Here is a 14,517-nt window from a genome sequence, read left to right on the forward strand (position 1 = left end):
GATCTGCCTTTGGGCACCTTGCACAATCCGGGCCCTCTCATTAGCTATGATGTGACGTTAAGCAACGGGGTTTGAAACAAATTAGAACAGAGCGGTAACGGGCTGCCCCGAGCATCCCATGGCCCCCGCACCGCCGTGCCCCAGCCCGGCCTCCCCGCGGCCCCGATCCGCGCTTGGCATCTCCAGGAACCAGAACCATTACACGCAGCACGCGCACGGCGCAGGCCGCTGTTGCCAGAAAGTTCCATCCCCCCGCGCGGCGCCGGCCTTTGCCGAGCTCCTGCCCCAGGCACGGCGCCGGGCCCGTGGCGGTGCTGCCCCACCGGCTCCGGGCGGGGGCCGGGCTGCAGCGGCAGGGGTGCCCCCCCGCCCTGCCCCGCCGCCAGGCGCTGGGCCCGAAGCCCCCGTGCGGTGCCAGCCGCCTTCCCGAGCAGCCCCCCAGCTCCACGCCGGGAGCCGCGCCCGCACGGATGACAGCGGGATGGCGGCTCCGGGTCCGCGCACCGCGCCGCCGCCCGCCCCCCGCGCCAGGGCCTGCGGCCGTGCTGCGGGCTGAGCCGCCTGCCGCCCCCGCGCCGCCCGGCCCGGCCCGGCCCGGCGGTCCCCCTGCGCTGGCACCGCGCTCGGCCGCCCGGCCCGGTCCGGCCCCGGCGCTGCCCGCCGCCCCCCGGCCGCCGCCTCGCTGCGGGCCCGCGCCCCTGCCCGCCCCTTCCCCGCGGCGGCGCGGCGGGATTGGGCGGCGGGGCCGGCAGATCGGGGGCTCGCCCCGCCCCCGCCCCTCCCTCCCCCCTTCCTCCCCGCCGCCCTCAGCCATTTTAGCAGCCGGTGCGGGCCCGCCGGCAGCACCGGGACGAGGTGGTCAGGCGAGGTGAGTGCGCGGTGGCTGGGCCGGGGTCGGTCCCGGTCCCTTCGCTGCCTCCCGGCGCGGCAGCGGGGCCGGCTGCTCCCCTCCGCCCCCGCCGGGGATGGGCCGGCGGCTGCCGCCCGCCCGGGCGGAGGCGGCGGGGTCAGCTGAGGGAAGGAGCGGGGTCGGCCCCGCGGGGCCGGGGCGCTGTGCCGCGGGCGGGAGCTGCCGGCGGGCACGGGGGGAAGGGGGCGCCGGGAAGCGCGGAGCGGGGCCGGCTGCCAGCGCATCGCCCCGCCGCGTTAGGCGCACCCCTGGGGCAGCCCCCCCCCCCCCCCCCCCCCCAGCCCTTCGGCCCGGCCCCGGTCCCCGGGGGCTGCGGGGCCCTGGCGGGCGGGGGCTGGGCGCGGGGCACGGCTGCAGCGGGAGCAGAGCCCGCGCGGCCCGGCAGCCGGGTGAGGGCCGGAGCCGGCCGGGTGGCCTGTCCCTGTCCGCCCCCGAGCCCCGACACGGCCCTGCCGGCGGGGGTGTGCGGGCCGGGCCGCGGGGGACGCCGCTCGCCGCCCCCACTACCGCCCGCAGCGGGCTGTGAGCTCACCGCGCCCCTGTCCCTGACGCGGCTGTACCGTCACCGTGCGTTCGGCGGGGATGCTCGGGGGCGCGGCGGGGGGAGGGGGAGGCACCGCCGCAGCCCTGGCGGCTGTGGGAGGTGGCTGTCAGGGAAGGGCAATACCTGCCCCGGCGGGCCGGCTCTGTCCTGCTCGGGCTGCTGGAGTGTGAAAATACAGATCCAACGTGCTTTGCTACAGGCAAGCTTGTATTTATAGCCTTACCAATTTGACGTGCACAAATCAGTAAGTAAAGCTATAAATAGGAATCGGATACGTAGGATCTTTCTTTTCTTAATTGAGCTCTACGTTTTGAATATTTGGGATTTGTCATCTCTGACTAACTGCAGTGATTAAAGACATCTTTTTTTCTCTAAGATGTGAAAATATTATAGTTAAAAAAATTAATCCCTAATCCAAGCATTTCTCCCAAACAAGAGACAGAATTGAGTCTCTTGTCTGTAATGCTCCAACAGCTTCAGAAAGATTGGTTTCTTTTTTTTTCTGCTCTTCATGCATGAATACAAAGTTTGTTTTAATACAGTTGTACAAAAGCCTTAAATGTTTCCACATAAAAGTTTTCAACATAAAAACATGTTTCCACACAGAAAAATTTTAACTTGCCTTTCGCTTCTTTGTATTTGCCAGCTCTCCTTCATTGTTGTCCTAAGCTACAGAACTGTATAAACTGGAAAGGGAGAGCTTCCCCCCCCACCGAGAACCCTGCTGTGGTAAGGTTTTCATGTGTTAATTACCTGAGTATTTGCATCTCATGCAAACTTTACTCGTGTGTGTGTGTGTGTGTGTGTGTGTGTGTGTGTGTATTGCCTTTAATGCTATCTGTAACGTAGGCTGTGCAAGCAAATGACAGTGTTGACCATTGTCTGCTGATGAAATAATCTAATGTTTATCAGCTGCTATAAATTTTCAGTATAATAAATTACCAGGATGACACCTCCTTCTAACGTGAGGATTATGCTTTTTATAAAACTGAGAAACCATGAACAGATCACAAAGGCAAGGTGTTAGACAAATATATTCCAAGTGCTGTTAAGATACATATCTAGGAAAATAGATGCAGCCTATTACACTGTTTTAAATGAAGGTAATACCCAAATGAAATGTTAAGCAGTAGCCTGGGCCAAATATACATGCAAAATCTATTGAAGTTAATGATTACATACAGTTAGGTAGTTAACATGACAAATGAATGAGCGCTTGTTTATAAGAAAACTTGAATAAGGAATCACTTATGCTAAAGAAGAATTGGAGTTAATTATTAAGGGAAATCCTTAATGTATATGCAACCAAGCATGTGGTCACTGTGCTTTAGGACATTTATTTTCTCAGGACAGAAGGAAGCTTCATAGGAGGGAAGCAATTTCCCAAGAAACAAAACTTAAATTTTAGTTCCATTTGTCCATATTTCGGATCATGATTTAGATGGTACAGTGTCCTCCACCATTTCTGTGGAAGGCATGTCTGAAAAGTTGGTCATGCTGTTTAATTTTCCTGCATTCTACAGCAATTAGTGACTACTTTGGTGCTCATCTTCATTTCAAAGTTACCTCCTCCCTGTGACTGGGATTGACCCTCTGTCACTCCTCCATCTGGAAGGTGCTTAGTGGAATGGGCTGGCTGTACAGAAGGGCCCAAGGGAAAGCTTAAAGTATTTCTCCTCTGCTAGTAGAGCTGTGCTTTACAGTGGAGAGGAATTATTAATACTTTGCTATTGCTTTTATTTCCTTGGGGTGTTTGTTTTTTTTTTTTTGGCTGGGGTAAGGGAGGGAAATTAAGACTGCCCATAAGTCTGCTGACACTCTTAGTAACTGTGTGTTTCCTCAGAACGTTGAACTCTGTGGATGGGCATGTAAAAAATGAAAGCTGAATGCAGCACTGGTTATTTCTTCTGTGGCTACTCACTCCGAGTAATTTGTATCACACCAGAAGTAAAACACACACTGGAAGTGGTGTGACAGGTTTCTGTAATGACCTGTGGTGGACACAAAGCTTGCCAGCGCCAAGGCCCTTTCTCACAAATTGCTGTTTGTGGTCCGACCAGTGGACAGGGAGGGCTCTGCTTTAATCCTGGATGCTGGAGCTGCAGTAAGTCTTCACTTGTTTTATTCAGACATGAACTAAAAAACACTGTACGGAATAAGACTTGTGCTTGCTAAGAGGAAGACTTCTGACCAGTTGCCAGAACTGCCTGGGACATGTGGTTTCAGTTTTCTTTTCTGCAGTAGGTATCTAGTGTGATCTGCATTGAGCTGCTCTGCAGAGATCAACAAAAATAATTGGACAGAGCTTAAATAAGCTACAACAGATCTGCTTTCCCTGCCCCACTTCTTAGGGCTATCAGTTCCTACCTAATACTTCATATGAAGTGTACATGTAATCGAGATACGGCTTTAATCATGTGCCAGATACGCATAACAATATTTACCTGACCGAGTGCATGATACAGAGGTTAGGAATGAGTGGTGGGGGTGGAAATTCTTTGCGGTGTTGCTGTTGCCCTAGATAGGAAGCCTTTCTACTATTTAGGCTGCTGTGCTGCTTGTGACCTGTGCTGCCATAGCTCATAGGAGCTTTTGAGTTGGGACTAAACTTGGTGCTGGCTTGAACCTGATCTTCTGCAGAGGTTAGATACAAGGAGTGTGTGTGAGTGAGGAGTGTTGGTACAATTGGCTGGAGAGTTATATTACATTTTAAGATGATCCCAAATATAGCAGAAAACTCAGAAGGCACATTGAACCATTTTTCAGTAGGAAATAAATAGCACCGGCAGTCTGGGGAAATGGAGGAGCAGAACAAGTAAGGAAAGGTGATTGTGGGCATGGGACTGGGAGGGGTGAGAAATGCTTTCCTTTAGCCAGCGTGTTGTTAGAATGTCAATTTATATAATGGATGATTTTTAAAGTCCGTGTATATGAGCTGCTTACAATGGAAGTGAGGTTGGAGCTAATGCTACCACATCAAAAAGCCAGTGCGCATTTTACTCGCTGTGCTTTTGGATTAATAGCTGTGTAATGTGAAGGATGTAAGGAATTGTTTTCCTGTTTCTTTGCTTCAGATAGAGCTAAGCACTTGGACTTTGCATTGAAATCAAAGAGTACTTTTCAGCTCGGTAAAGTGTTTTGTAAGGAATCCTAGATATTGAGAAAATACATTCCCCTCCCCATTTAAATTTTGTGTGGTTTTGGTGGTATGATTAATGCCAAATCAATGGATATTGTGCAGCTGAGAGTTCACAAGCTTCAAGGTGAGGTATCTTTGTCTTCAAGGTAGAGATAAAGCGATCCATCAATTATCACAGATTTAAGAGTCTCTATTTAAAGTGATCCAAGGTGCATCCTTGGTTATCACTTTAAATCCGAGACTCTTAAATCTGTGATACTTGAACACCACTGTTGTTCAGTGAGGACAAAACAAAGGAACTAGGATTTCTTTCAATGTATAATGATGTGACTGTGGATTCCCCAGAGTATGTTACTGCTCCATCAGTTCAGAATCTTTTTCTAAAAGCATGCTTGTGACTTGCCTATTAGGCAATAGATTCATATTTCTTTTTTTAATTTTTTGGTCTGTCAATAGCAGCTGTTATGTGTCAAACCAGAGCAGAATACCACCTGTATGCACATCTGTGTTACTGTGTGATGGTGCTGCAGCTTCTCTCGTGACTTTTGTTAGTGCACAGGGAAAATGCTTGTATTCCTGCACACTGGTAATCGGGAATGTTTTATAGCATAGGTGTATAACGGCAGTTAGAATATTAATGTATAGATATATTAAAAAAATAATCTAGGTATGCTTGAAAGCCTGTGAAATTAGAAGCCAGTTGATAAGACAAGGTCAGACTTAAAATAGCACATCACATCCCAGTACTTGTACTAACTTTGTACTAATCAAAGACTTTAAAATTATTATTTTAATAATTCTGAAGTGTTCTGTTTTAACTCTCCTTACTTTAGAAAGTAAGATTGAGTAATACCAAGTCAGTTACAGAAATGCTTGTGTTTAGAGGTTTTCTTTAAAAAAAATACTTAGATTATACATTATAATGAATTTATTTTTAAAATATGATATTGACATGTTTTGCCTACCCCATTGTGCTTTTGTTGTAGTATAAGCATGGCCAACATGTAAAAAATTTTTCTTAATGTCTAGCTAATAGTTACGTTTTGCAAAACTACTTGTTAATTTGCACAGTAGACCTGTTTCTTGTGGGGTTTGTTAAGCTATCCTAGGATACTGTGCAACCCATTTAAAAATGAAAATAGTATTAGTACAGTGTCTTCTACTGAGCTAGGTGCTTTACCTAACTGTGTAGCACTTTAAATTTCATGTTTAATAAATGTGACTTACATTCTAGGAGATGCAACAGTAGAGTCAAGTGATGTGAAAGGGTGGTTATTGTGGTTTTTTTCTAAACCACTGTTCTGTACCTTATAAAAGATGTGCATTCTGAATCGCACCATAACTGAGGGTTTCCTCTGTATGTGCGTTTAGGTTCAGCTGTAGTTACTGCAGGTAGATGTCTGGCTTATAAAACTGCTTGTTTGTGGGGTTGCTGTGAAACTTTAGAAAAGTAACTTGAGTAGTAATAGTCCCTTGAGCGAAGATTCTTACTGAATATCATTCTGCTGTGGCAGTGTGCAAGCGTACCTTGTGTGCAAGGCTGGGCTCCCTGTGAGCATCTGCACACCAGTGTGCATTTTGACATCGCTGGGGTTACTGGGGACCGGGGGCTCCGAAACACCTTCATGTCATCCTGAAATTTTTGACCCTTAAACAATGCAACTCAAAACAAATGTCAAGTATGCATGTGCTGCTGCTGCATGCTTAACACATTTCCTCCCATTCCCAAATAGTTGCGTTTTTAGCCATGGCTCCACCCACCAGTCCCTGCATGCTGCTGCAACCATTATGTTCCTTGTACACCATCAACTCTGTTCCGGTGTCAGAAATAGAGAGTGGCCTGTAAAATAATTGAATAACTTCTCCTTGGTACGTGACCCTTCAGTCTTTTTAAGGGCCTTGTTTGTTCAAATCCTGCTCACAGGAGTAGAAAAATATTAGCATAGACAGGAACTAAATAAATTATAATATTAAAGTATGTGATACCACAAAGAAATTGTTTGGTGTCAGTAATTATTATAAGCGTGCATGTGTCTTCTATTTCCTGGTTAAGTTTCTTGGAAAATGAATATAAAACAAATAAATGGTTACTGCAGAGCACACGTATGCCCTAAGGCACTTTTCATGGCTGCCAGAAAAATCTTTGCTACGTATCACAGTAGGAACAGACTTAATGCTTGCGTTTGGTTTTCTTTAACAGTCTGCTAGTGCAAGTGAATTTTTCTCACTATCCCTCTGTTGCACAAATACTTTTACAGGCAGAAACACTGCCATACTGAGCTACCTGGTAGCTTTTCCTGTGGCTATTTTTCCAGCATGCCTATTTCTGGCTGTGGAACCCAAAGGTCGCCAGCTATAGGCAGCTAGGGGGGCTGATGCTGCCTAGTGCAGGCAACTCCTAACCAGAGCCTGTGCAGGCAGTGGAGAGAGCCCGCTGGTCTTCATCTGTCATCCTCTGCTCTCCACAGCATCAAGTGGACATACCTGTTGATTCTTGTCCTTGAATTTTTTACACTGGCCACTCTGCTATAACATATGAACTGCCTGCCTTGGTTCAGGTACTGTGAAGTCTGAAGCCAAAGCCAACCTCTTGCTGGTCTTTTAAAGAGAAAGCTAAAGGTATCCTGTGTTTCTGGAAACAGAGCAACTGAGTTGCTCATTCTAAATCCACGTTACTTGAGTTAATTCCAAGCTTCATAAACAACAGTATTTACTAAAAGAAGAACTTTCCCCAAATAAAAAGTTTATTTTGTGTTCATGTAATGATTGCTTACCTGGCTATGAGTGTCATTTGATATTTTAAAGAAGCTGCTGTTTTGTGAATTTCATTGTGTGTTCCTGTACACTAGGAGCGACCTGTGCAACTTAAACCAGACTGTCTACTAAGAAAGTTGTGCTCGGAGAAACATTATTAGGCTGCAAATACTGAGTGTTCACCCAATGCCCTGCCCTGTCCATTTCTCACACTTGGTGAAAGGTGAAGTGTGCCCACAGTCTGTCAAGTTAGGCTACAGATGAGCAGGTGCTACAAGAGGTTTGATCGAGCTTCACACAATGTTGCAGTTCACAGTCCTGCAGGTATTTGTGGTGGCAGCACATACAGCGGAATGACTTTCCACGTTTAAATGAGCGCTGCCCTCTGCGTCCTGTGGAGTTTGTAGGGTTGAGCGAGGCTAGTGGTAAGGTTACAAGGAGCCTTGTGTTGCAATACTCCTGATAAGAGGATGCAAGTATCTTGGGGGGTGGGGGGGGTAAGCAAATAAATGTAACTGGTCAGATTTACTGAAGCACTTCACATTGCCTAAGCAATCTGTCAGGTGCTTTGTTGTTTCCTCTCTTGTAGTTATACACACAATAGTTTTTGAAAAGATCTTATTACATTCAGTTAACCTGAAGTACATAAGTAGAATACACAGTGAGTCATTCTCAACAAATATTTTTGTCTTGGAAGCTAGAGGAGTGGAGCAGCCTATGAAATGTCACTACTTGAAAAACACTAAGTTTGAGGAGCTGGAAGCTGCATATGACTGCACCCTGAATGTTGGCTCATAGCAAAACCCCAAAAATTTATGAATGAGGGTATTTGTTTCATAGCTTGAATGGTCAACTCAGTGGTAAGCTGCTGTTTCCTGTACCATACAGCCACTTTGGATTAGGAAAAGTACTAACTCCTGACCTTCAGTAAGTAACAAATTATGCATATTTAATTTTATATACTCTGAAATACTTTATCTGTAATAAAATTTTAATAATACGCTTGAGTGTTTAGGAATGGGGTTTGGGGTGGGTTATTTTGGCTTTCAATAAAGATAAAAGTAGGTAAGTTACCATGCTGCAGCTTCTGGTTGCTTACACACACACCCCTGATACTGCACTTCCACGAGCATACAAAGCTTGCAAAAGCTGCTGCCGGCACTCACTGGACTTCTGGCAAAAGGGATGGGACAGCCTGGAATGGCAAAAAATGGGTGGAGGCTACTTTCAGCAGGAGCTCTGTTTTATTGCTTGTAGCTCAGTTTTATGCTTGTTTTAAAGTTCTTACAAAGCTGTAAAGGTGCAAGTAATTCTGTCAGCTGAACTAAAACAAAGGTTACCACTTCCTCCCCTGCACTGGCGCTGGTGAGAGTGAGTAGGGAGCTACTGGCTCGACTTAAGGGTTAAGTGTAGTTGGCTGCCTGCAAAATTTGCAACTCAAGGGAACACTCAAAGTGGCATCGATGCAGTCCAGACTTGGATTGAGTTAGCTGCCATGAACCTGAAGGCTCTGATAGAGAGCCAGCAGGCTTGTTGCGCTGTTTTCACTTTGCTGTTGGAGTCTCCATTACACTAAGGTCACATTTATTTCAACTCAATAAAGTAATTTGCTCAAGTTGTGTGGTATCTTAAAATTTGATTTAGGTACTAACCTCTCTAACCTCTTTTCTGTTCTTGGTATGGCATGTTTTGGGTTTTCTGCACAACGAAAACATGCCTAATAAGAATATTGTATAAGTAAGATGTAGACTTACAGCAGTATTTTTCATTTGTTTTGAATGTTATATAGAAGAATTGAAACAATGAATCTGCAGCTACTGGTAATGGTCAACTAACAGCAAAGTGCTGCAGCAATAGAAAGGAAAAATGAAAAAAGAAGAAAGAGCTCCAGGTTTGTGGTGCCCGTGGTCTTTTTTCAGCAGACACAGAAGTAGGAAGAAGATAGAATCATTTCTGTCTGTAGTTTATTTTGCACATTATTTTCCATGAAGGCAGCTGTATGTACAGCTGATTCATACTGTGTATTTACACAGTATAATTTAGTACTGAATTTGTTAGCCTTGTATTTGTGCTTTTCTTAGATAGGTGTGTTTAATTTTCGTTATGAAAATGGATTCTCTGTTGATTTCATAAGCATGCAAATAGTTTTGCATTTTTATGAGCTCTTCTGTTCAAACAACTTGGTCAAAAGTGCTTTCATTATGAAATGTATCCCTGCAGGGAAGAGGAACAACTGGAAGGTGAAACTGGGCTTGCTGTTCTTCAATAAAAAGCAGGGTGAGAAAGTGGGAGCTGGAACAGGGAGCGGAGCAAGATTATGCCTTAGAAAACCATGGAGAGCATCCTGCTTGTCCGTACTTAGTCTGGCTTGCTTGTTCATGGATTACCCCTTATCCTTGCTCTTCCAGTTCATAGAAGAGAAGCTGTACGTGTATTTCAGTGTTTCACTGAGGCTCAGTGTTTCAGGCATGTTTTTTCTTGCATGCCTTTAAATAACAATACCTATGCAGTATGCATTACAGTTCCATAAAACTCAACTGAAAAAAGAGAGCATGCTAAACAGTCTGGCAATTTTAGTCTAACATAACTGAAGATAAAAACTTGTTCTAGCCGTGAGCTGAGTTCAAGTTATTTGAATGCTCAGAGGTGGTTTGAGGAAAGATAGTAACATACACAGAACAGTCAGAAATAAGTGTAAGGCTTTCCAGATCCCATTACCTAATGAAAAACATCAGATGGTGCCCAGCCTGTAGTCTTTCTCCCCTCCTTCCCCAACGTAAAGAATACGTTACTCGGTTAAAACCTCCACCCACCTAAAATGTTACTCTTGTTGGGAAATAATCCTCATTTAACCTGGACCCAATCAGTCTGAACAGCAGTGTGAAGAAAGAGATGAGCAAGCAGTGGCAGTTGGCAGAGGCAGCAGGGTTCACGTAAAGAGGAACAGGACTTTGGGGAAACCATCTGTCTGTTACCTGAATACCCACGTTGCTGCGGGTGGATCATCATTTCTGGAGTATATGCCTGAAAATAAGATACAAGCATCGCTTGTGTGTATGCTAATACTACTTTATACCTAAAGTATGATATTTGAGGACCACACTGACTGCTTTAGCCCTTGTTTTCCTACATCTCTAAGTGGTGGTCCATGGATGCAAATAGCGGACATTGGATGCAAATGTATAGGGGGTGTGATCTTATTCTCTGAAAGGCCATAGCGGGGTAAGGTTTCTGTTGGCTGTTTCTCTAAGGTAATTCATCGGTGTTCCTCAGACAGACAAAACAGTTTAATAAATTTGTTACCTATTACCTCTTGGTTTCTAAGTTTACCTTTCCTTAAAAAGCTGAAAATGAAAAATATTTTCATAACTTGGGATAGCATTAAGTAGATTTACCTTTAAGAAAGGTAAGCTCTGAATACTGGATTGCTGAAGCTTTAGACTCGAGGCTATTAAAAGCAGTTTTAACCAAGAGTAAATTTAAAAACTTTTTGTCAGGCACAGTGGTAGCATGTTACATTATTCAAACATCCGCAGGCACTCAGAACACAGAATTTAGGTGAAAATTGAGAATGTTAATGAGTTTCTAGTGGTATCCCCTGACCTCAAGTACACGATCAGCCTGTTCCGTGTTCTCAAGTCGCAGGTAATGTTTTGCAATTGTACAGACAGTTCTGACAACAAACAGCTGACAAAGCTCATATTACCAATCCAGGAAAACGTTGGATTGAATGGGCTGTTTGGCTATGTTTATAACCTAAGAGATGTCTGGAATTTTCACTATTTAATGTTTTCCTTTTTTAGATTTTTCATTAATTTATTGATGTGTTTACCTAGAAACATTTGAATTGCAGTTGTATTAAAGGTAAAGAATGACTTGGTTTTTTGTGTGTTAGTGAGCAGTAAGACTGACAATAACTAGGGAGTGGGCACTTAAATAACCCTTACTAAGACCTTCCAACAGGGAACTTTGTCCTAACATCACTATAATGATAATTATAGTGCAGATAGATTTGGAGTAGGGACTGTGTATTTTTAAGTTGAAAATGGAAACATTTTCTGTCAGTGTTAGCTTTTTGACTTTATCACTGCATTTGTTAAAAAATGAAATCATATCTTTCTTCATTACTAACCCTAAATTGCTGTTGTGATACACAGTGTCATACTGAAGATTTTTTTTGTCCCTTTTTCAGAGCAAAAAAGTTCCTAAAAATAAGTTGAAAGAATTGGCAACAGCGTCAGTTTCCTCTTCGTGCTTCCTTCAAAATTTAAGTCTAAGACCACTTCATGGTCTGTTTAGTCTAGTGCTGTACACTTTCTTTTTCTGCAATTCCTACCGTGACTCCTGCTTCATTTATAGTAAAGGTGATCTAGTTACCTAAATAGCAAGTTGTGCCATCAAGCCGCTTGAGTTTCAGCTGTATGGTTTGCTGCAGAGAGTCACACATGGTTTTTTTTAACGTCTTCTGAGCTGGCAGGGCTCGAACAAATGCCCTTCAGGAAGCTCTGTGGCTGCGCTAGTGCATAGTGTCCTGCACTAGTATGTTTTGCTGAGGGGTAGGATGGATTAGCACAGGCACAGCTGTGGTTATATGGTTATGCACCTCCCTGGCCAGAGCCAACTGGCTCTGTGCTGTCTCCGCTTCCAGCTCCGGCTTTGGGCATGTGATGCTGTGATGCAGTGCTCTGAGTATGGCCTCTGCTGCTTTGCAAAAAGCTACCTGGATGTTCTGGACTAAGAACATCAAAAGCTGCCTGTCTCTGAAATTGTACACCTGAAACAAGCATGTTGCTGTCTGTGAGTAAGAAGTGTGATAAATGTGCATACACATGTATTGGGGGGTGGTAAAGTTCAAAATCACGCTGTTTAAAAATGTCTCAGAGGTCTTTTTTTCTTCCCCTTTTTTGTTTTAACTTCTCTAGGAATTGTGCTAGTTTCTACCCTGTTCTCCTGTCTTAGTATTCAGGTTCGGACTGCCTTTGTGTTATTTTTCTGTCTTGGTGGTGTTACACTGCTGAGAAGACTGTACAAATCGTGTTTAGAGCTGTTAAATCTAAAAACCTGAATATCCACAGTGCATTGGAGCAAGCGTACTGAAATTTGCTTGGTCATCTCACTGCCTCTATGAAGTGCAGATAAAATCAAAAAAACTGTTAGGATACAGTAAATCAGTAAGATTGCCTTCCGTGGTAGAAAGTGCCATCACCGGTGTTACCTCCCTTGCTGACGGGTGAAATCCCCAGCTTCTCTGAGTGAATTGGTATAGGCTGCATTGTTTTATTATTCATGTACAACTCATCCCCAGCCTGTACCTCCAGATCTTCCTTGTAAAAATTAGTACTTGAGTTGCCAAATAATGTTATTAAAAGAAATGTACCCTAGAGATATCTCAGTCTATCGTAAAGCACGTGAAAGTAGCAGAAAGCAAGTTCACTCACGGAAAGTTGCAGTATGAAGTTCTGTCTTAGGAAAATGTTTATCTGGGAATTCCAGGTGTGGATCTAGAGATGACTGATACCTGGAACTGATCCCGGTATGTTTGGCTAGAAGGTGATAGGATAGGTTCACCATGAGCCAAGTAATAGACTATGCTAAAATTTTGCATTAGAACCACAATGAAATTCAGTCCCTTAAACTGACAAAAGGCATCATCACTTTTTTACTGGAAAAAAACCTGTGATTGTGCAAAAGATTAAAATGTTTGCTCCTAATGTTTTTAACTTTTACTGACTCTCAAACCGTTTTCCTCTGCAGCTTAACTAGTTACACAATGGAAATGAAAAACAGAGATGACTCATGCTTGAAATCTCAAGGGCTGCTGTTTCAGATGACCATGGGTGGGAACGGTTTTCTTGAACTTGTATTTTTTTTAAGTGCCCACTCAGTCATCTGTATGTCAGGACATCTGCAAGGACGGAGTTTCTTCCAATTGCAAATAAGAAAACCTAATTCTTTTTGCTTAGTCACAAAAAAGGGAGGAATTTGCATTTGCACATGAGCTCCTAAGAGAAAAGGGAAAGTGTGTTTCGGGACTCCGGTGTTACCCTTGTTGACTGTCCCCACAGAATTTTGAAAAACCTGTAAGAACTTTAGAAAAATCCCTCCCCAGCCTGCAGTGCACTTCTTGATAGGTAATGCAGTCCTTTAATGAGGAGGAACACGGACTTCTGTCTTCCCCCTGCTCCTCCCCCCCCCCCCTTTTTTTTTAAGTATGTAATTAATTTCACTACCTAAATTATTACCAGTGTCTGAGTAGAAATCAACCTAATGCCACCAATGAGAGACAACAGAGTTTTTGAAAAGCAATAAAGGTAAATACAAAATTGTGGCAGAATTTCTTTTTAAAATGGAAGTTGAAGAGACAATCAGGTTTTCTGAAGTAATACAGAATTACATGTAGAACTTCAGTCTGCTGAATTACTCAACAGTTGCTGTTGGCAAGACCTTTGATAAGAAGTTTATAATCTGTCAGGGTAACTACAGTAAAAGGGAGAAGCTGTTGTAGTCCATTATTGTGTCTGGATTTCAATCGAATGCAGAAGGTTAATGTTCCTGGACTGTCTCAATAGAGCATTAAGAAGGATTATGATGATCTCTGTCATTACACTGCGTGTTTGCCTGCCAGACTGGACTTGTGTTCATGCACTTTTAACATTTTACTGTTTGAGTTGCTCCTTTCTCAAAAAGGTTATTACAGAGCAACGCTGATAGATGTCAGGAAATTTATAAAGGAAGTAGCTTTTAATGACTAGCTCTTCTGTGTTCATGTTGCTAAGCTTTGGTCAGATGAATCTATTAGCTGAATCCTATTAAAAAAGAATGGTTTGGTGTTTACTTTCTCTTAACTTTTGTTCTTATGTAGTAACAGATTCATGTTACTATTTTATATTGGGCAATGCAGTTTTGCTTTTAAGTAATTCTAATGCGTCATCACAAGAGTACATACAATTCCTCCTAGGTCGTGCTGTACAGCTGTTTGGTAATGCACCAGATTTAAGGCCAGGAAATAAGTGTTAGTATTTAATCTATGCAGCTAGGGTAACGTCATGAATGAATTTTCTGCCTTGTTCAGTAAAACATCATTAACGTTTGTCCAGCCCTAATTCTGTGATTTGACCAGAGTCTGAACTTGAATGCCTGCGCTCCAAGAACTGGTGAAGCAGTTGCATC

At 44.1% G+C, this 14,517-nt stretch overlaps 1 protein-coding gene across 3 annotated transcripts in view; it reads left to right on the forward strand.

Annotated features, from left to right (window-relative positions):
• Positions 1 to 785: 785 nt before the first annotated feature.
• The window catches only part of ACSL4 (acyl-CoA synthetase long chain family member 4), a 40,797-nt gene continuing 27,065 nt past the window's right edge, over positions 786 to 14,517 (forward strand). For all 3 annotated transcript variants that reach the window (XM_040614481.1, XM_040614482.1, XM_040614483.1), the window contains exons 1-2: positions 786 to 868; positions 2,101 to 2,183. The gene's annotated coding sequence lies outside the window, so the exon portion shown is untranslated. The remainder of the gene's footprint in view (positions 869 to 2,100; positions 2,184 to 14,517) is intronic.

The sequence above is a fragment of the Falco naumanni genome, chromosome 14 (assembly GCF_017639655.2).
Source record: "Falco naumanni isolate bFalNau1 chromosome 14, bFalNau1.pat, whole genome shotgun sequence".
Lineage (NCBI taxonomy): Eukaryota > Metazoa > Chordata > Aves > Falconiformes > Falconidae > Falco > Falco naumanni.